General features: G+C 52.6%; 1 protein-coding gene across 1 annotated transcript in view; it reads left to right on the top strand.

Moving 5' to 3' along the window:
• The first annotated feature begins 3,227 nt into the window (after positions 1-3,227).
• The window catches only part of PRAG1 (PEAK1 related, kinase-activating pseudokinase 1), a 47,944-nt gene continuing 45,171 nt past the window's right edge, over positions 3,228-6,000 (top strand). Inside the window, exon 1 of the mRNA XM_069485219.1 lies at positions 3,228-3,258. The gene's annotated coding sequence lies outside the window, so the exon portion shown is untranslated. The remainder of the gene's footprint in view (positions 3,259-6,000) is intronic.

The following is a 6,000-nucleotide window of genomic DNA, read 5'->3' as shown; positions in this document are numbered from 1 at the left end:
AGGGCTAATGAAAAACTACCTTGGATGACGTCATTCTCCTGCTCAGCAATGACAATGCTATCCTGATGGCTCACCTGGAAACCAAGCCCTTCCCAGGCAGAGCCACACTCCCTCGGTTTCCAGGCTTGGATCCAATAACCACCACGCTCTAGCCAGACTGGAATGGGAAAACTCTAGAAGCTCTTCCGTCTCTCCCACATCCATTCCTTTGTGGATAACACTCTCTCAGCTTGAAGAGTCCCCAGTGTCCACAAATTGAAGTTGTCCCATCCTCCAAAGCCTCCTTCTGCCCGGAAACCACTTTGTGTGTTTCTGTCTTTTCTCTGGGTGAACCCCTATTGCCCCGGAAGCTTATCTTGCTCTCATAGAGCTTATATTCATCTCTTACTCATCTTTCTTTGTTTTCCCTGTAGGACCTCATGCAGTGCTTCATAATCAGAAGGCACTCAATAAATCCCTATTGACTAAAATTGAACACCTTGCTCATGTGAAGGCGAGTGACACCCCTCTATTATTTGAGATCTATTCCCTGGCTGGGGAGATATGCATGGGATCTCTTTGGCGCAATCTTCATGCTGTCTGATCCCTCTCAAATACCCCAGCTTGCATTTTTGCAGGACAATTAATGGCTTGCACTACTTAATTCTGCCCTTTGGCCTTTCTGATTCCAAACTACCTTACCTTCCTCACCCCAAAACACTACCTGTCTCAAACTCTTGTTCTAATTTCCTAGAATGTAATTGCTCTTTTGTACAGAACGCTGCCTGTGGACTAAAGCGCTGAAGGGAATCACTTTTCTTCAAGGTCTGGTCTGTATCAGAGAGCCTAAGCCCTGCAGTTAAAAGTGTCGTAAAAATGGGCTGATAAGTAGCTGCAAAGTAGAATGCTGCGTACACACAAATTGCACTGCAATGCAGGGTGCAGTCTGGAAGTTCCAGCAAGAATTGTTTATGAAAATGCATGAGTTTACAGTAGCTTCACTGAGGAGATCATATACTTAACAGTCACTGGTGGAGCGCTGTATAAGAGGAAGGGTGTTTTATGCACATCTAAGCAACTCCTTTGAAGTATTTTTTGATTCTTTTCATTAGGCAAGATGAAGCCATGTTTATAGCCATGAGCCTGGCATCAAAAGATGCACATTAGATGTCAGCAACTACAGTGCAATGCATTTATTTTGTGTGAGCACAGTAAACCACTTGAGAACACAATTTATTTTGCAGAAATACTGAATTAACCCTTCAATTCCCATGTCACAGAGCCACCAGTCTTGTTATACTGTAGCTTTTATTTCTTATAAGGATGTTCTTTAGCCTGTTCAGGTATTAAGAATAAATTAGGTAAAGAGAAGAAAATAAAGTGCAAAAGTGCTTCCTATGAGTTGCATGCGTCTCCCAAAGTCACTTTTGCATTTCCCCAGTGCAGACTGCTTTGCACTTACTGCTTGTCAACACTGTCCCCTCTTGGGTCCTGGGATCCTTCAGCTCTCTTGGATGTCGATGGAGCCTAACCAAAGTTTTCCTTCCATATTTTTTCAAATGATTTTGGTTTGGGAAGAAAGAAAAATATGGCCGGACTTCCAGTACTTGGGGAAGGCGATGTAGCAGAGTGGAATGGACTATCAGTGGAGTCAGACAGCTCTTGGTTCCAATCCCACTACCACCATGTTTCAGCTGAGGGACCATGGCAAATTATTTGGCCCTCTGAGCCTCAGTTTTCTGCTCTGTAAAATGGGGATAATGATGTCCTCCTCCTGTGGTTGCTTGGCACTTAAGGTATGTTAATTACACTCCCATCCCTCTACACTTTCCCCCAAATTCTATCCATAGGCTTGGGAGAAATGGGTGTCACTGGAGCATGAGGAAGTATTCCCTATATCCTTTTGACTTTCTTTTTTCTTCCTCACACAGAAGCCAAACCTCAAAACACATCCCCTCTGGTCCCCTCCGGCTACAGCCTCAACCTCAGTCCTACTGTGTCAACCACACAGCAAGGTGAGCTCAAGAATCTCAGAGGGGACCCACCCTCCTCCTCTCTGGCTCTCCCTGGCCCGCTCACTGGCAGAGGACACTGGTTGGAGTTACAATAAACTGCCTCTCTGGGGAGGGTAGAGGGGCAGAAAGAAGACACAGGTGTTTGGGGGGTCTCCCTCCTGTGCCATTTCACCCAGTTCCCCCCATTGCCCTGGGAGATGAACTTCGCACCGGCTCCCTGAGAAACACCCAGGTCAAGGTGCAAGCCCGTCTTAGGCAGCTGTTGGAAGGGAGGGGACTGATCGAGTCGTGTTGCAGGCTGTCATACTATTACAAGATTCTCTAGCCCCAGGACTATCTCGAACTCGTTCTAGCTCAGTGAGTGACTCACTTACTGGAAATGGTGTAAACACAGGTGTAATCCTGGGCTGCCGAAGACCTGGGTGTCCCGGCCTGGTGGAAGGCCAGCTCCCTCCAGTTCAATCCTTGCATACATTCTACATCCAGAAAACTAAAGTTCAAAGAGGTTAAGCAACTTGCAAGAGGCCTGGAGTCCGGGGACTGAGCAGGACCGGGAACCTGCTGCTGGGATTCCCGACCCTGCTCCCTCCGGCGCCACCCTCCCCCCAAAGGGTGCAGGAATCGGCAACCTGGGTGCTCCTGCCGCTTTCGGGGCCCACTTCGGAGGACCCCGACCTGGTTATTCCACTCCCGACCCTCACTTCCTCGTTTCCTCCTCCTCCTCCCTCCCCAGGGTCCTGCAGGGCCGGCTCAAGAAGTGATGCAAGGCGCCGGTACCTGCACGAGCATCGTGGTGGAAGGAGCCTGCCACTCCGGAGCTCGCCCCTGCAGGCGCGCGCGGGGCCCCCCCTGGGTAGGGGGTGCAAGTGGGTGCTGGGCAGGGGTCCGCCCGCGCCAAGTCCGGGGCTGGGGGCGGAGCGTCCGCGTCGGGAGCGGGAGGGAGGTGGCGGCGGGAGGGGACAGGGCCGGGGCGTGGAGTTTGGAGTCGGAGCCCGCGGGGAGGGAGCGGTGGTGCGAGCGGAGCGGCCCGGCGGCGCGGGGACTGCGGAGGTGCGGCGGGCGCGGGGCGGGCGGCGTCACCAGAGGCGGAGGGGGCGGAGCCGCGCTCGCAGCTGCCACCCGGCCGCCGGGCCCAGACAGACGACACCCGCCCGCGGCCGGGCTCGCAGCGCGCAGACACTCTCCAAACAATGCTCCGCGGCTCCCGGCCGGGCGGCGGGCGGCTAGGCGACCGACGGCGGGGCCGGGGGAGCGCAGCCCCGAGGTAAGCCCGCGACGTTTCCTCCCAATTCCGCCGCTTTTTGTCTGGCCCGGGTGGCCGCCGAGGGGAGCCTTCGGGGAGCGCTGCGATCGCCCGGCGGGCGACCGCGGATCGGCGTCCCCGGGGTGACAGGCGGCCGCCGGGGGAGAGCGCAGCGCCCGCACCGCGTGCGCCCGGGGTGCCGCCGAGGTGGGGGCGCCGCGCCGGGTGGAGCGGGGGCCCGGAGGGTGTTTGCGATTCATTCGAGAATCGCACTCTTTAAATCGGGGAAACTTTCCTTCGAGTTCCGGGAGGGGGACCCGACTGTTGTGATGGTTTCGCTGGGCTTGCTGCTCTGTTCGCGGCGAGAGGCTGTCGCGCCTTGGGGACGGCTTTGACTCGAGAGTATTGTCCGAGGAGCAGAGAGGGGAGGCCGCCTGGCCGCTCGCGCCAGGACGAGGGTGATGGTTGGGGGGTTCGGGGTAGCTCCCACCTAGGCAGCAGCGGGTCTCAGGAGGGAACGAGGTGATGCCCTTTTCCGGAGCCGTGGCTGAGATCTGAAACGCATACTATGAGCACGGGCTTACCCTTTGCTCGTGCAGCCCTCTCCCCATCCACGGACACACACACACACGCACACACACAGACACACACACACAACATAGGACCTCTCCACCGGAATGAAGCACACAGCGTCGGCTCCCTGGGTGTCCATTTCTCTCAGGTAAGCCCAGCCAGCCAGCACATGGGTTTGCAGAACCGATAGATAGCAAAGCCCAAAGGTCTAGAGGCGAGGAGTTTTGCAATGTATTCAGTCCAGAGTCAGGTTCAGAAGGTTTCACTGATCACTGGCCTGAACTATCGTTAACAACCCCTCTGCCCTTCCCTCCTGGAGAAGGAAATTTGACAGGAAGCCCTAAGGAATGCTACAGTTATTTTGCTATCCTGGGTTCCTTTGAAACTTGGGTATCCTCCTTACTGGTTAGACTGTATTGGGTGCAAAACCACATTCCTCCTGCAGAGATTAGATTACACAGTATTGGAGAAAGAAAAAAGAAAAGGAAAAGTTGCGTAAATATCATAATTTAGCCTCTGTGTGTGCCTGTGGGTTCTGGGGGGGTGTTAAGGTTGTCACTTAATCCTTTCTGCTTGGCCAGCCCCAGGCAGTGGAGTGTGCTGAAATCCGGACACTTTTCATACATATTTCCTTTTTCTGCTGTTGCATTAGTTCAATAATATATAGAATATTTTTAGATGAATATTTTCAGGAATTCTGCCATTTCAGGGTAAGGCATAAGCAACTTCTGATGCTAGTACCAGGGGCATTTTGAGCCAGAAATATTTCATTTTATGGATGTGGCCACCCCGATTTGTCAGATTCTTTTTGAAACCAGGTGGGAGTGTATCTGACAGCTTCAGTCTTGCAAATTGTAGCCACAAATCCAGTGCAGGAGTTTGCAGAGGCAAAGACGTTTTATCATGACTTGGATCAGAAAGAATGCTGAGATCTTTTTCTCATCTGACACTGCAGCCTCCCACTGAAATGGGGGGATTTGCATAATTCTGGGGGCCGCCTCCCCTTGGAGGTAAGGAATGTGGGCTGGGAAGTGCCATTCCCAGGCTGTGGAGAGCTGGCACCGCTGAGCTAGGCGAGGCCAGCCTCCTGCTTTGTGGGCGCCACTTGCCTTTTTCACCATCTTTTACTTAAAACAAATAGGAGATAATTCCAGGCACAGAAGCGCAACTGGAAAAAGAGTCTCTCTCTCTCTCTCTCTCTCTCTTTTTTTTGGCTGGACACGTGGTAAATTCTGTTTGCTGCCACTGAGAAACCAGTTCTAACAGGACGCAGTGAGTCCATGACAGTGGGAAGCCCAGGGCTTCATTGTGTTTTCTTATTCAAGGACTGCCTCTTCAAAACCTCCCAGTCCCTGGTCCCTGCTCCTTGGCAGTTGTGTGGTGAGAGTTGTGTCTAATCATCTGAGAATTTAAGAGCTGAGGCTGGGAGCAAAGCGAGCGCTCATAAACTGGAGAGGTGTTCTCGTGGAAGCTTCCTTCCCCCATGTTAGTAATCCGGAGCCTACCACCCTCCCAGGGCTGCACATTAGAAAGTGGGGTCTCTGGCACGAAGCAACCTTCATGGCAAGTTTGTGCTCTCTGTTGCCTGGTGAGAAAATGAGATCCAGCCACCCAAAACTCCTTCTTTGTGAATCTGTGGTAGCCCCCGAGAAAGTCGTCGGACACCTACGTCCTCAGCCTCAGGAGGGGCTGTCAGAAACTTGAGGTGCTCACACAGAGCTGGTTTCCAAGCTGTCCTCTTACATCCCACTGAGGGGACATGGGAGCCTCCGCCTGCCATAGAGGTGGGCCCTGTAGTGTCTTTTCTGTGGCCAGGAAGACCTAGGCAGCCTCCACCCATCAGCCATCCAGGAAGAGACCTACCCTCCACCCCTGAAAGCCAAAATATTTCCTCCACTTTTTCCTTTTTGCAAAATTTAGCTGCAAGCCTACCACTCTCTGTAGCCTGAGATTATAAGAGCAAGACAAAATGTGGCTACGCTTCCTGTGCTCATTGAAGCCCAGTGACCTCTTCTGGAGAACTTGGCGAGGGACAACCCTGCTACTTGGGTGTATTTAGAGAAGAACCTAACTGACAATCGTCTCAAAGAAAGGGATGTGTAAGACCCTAACAATGATTGCTGAAAGACAAATACTTTTTCTTTCCTTCAGAGGATTCATTTAGTTTAAAGATGCAGTGGTCTTCATCCT

This window comes from Eulemur rufifrons, chromosome 12 (assembly GCF_041146395.1).
Source record: "Eulemur rufifrons isolate Redbay chromosome 12, OSU_ERuf_1, whole genome shotgun sequence".
Lineage (NCBI taxonomy): Eukaryota > Metazoa > Chordata > Mammalia > Primates > Lemuridae > Eulemur > Eulemur rufifrons.
This window is presented reverse-complemented; position numbering and strand designations above follow the sequence as displayed.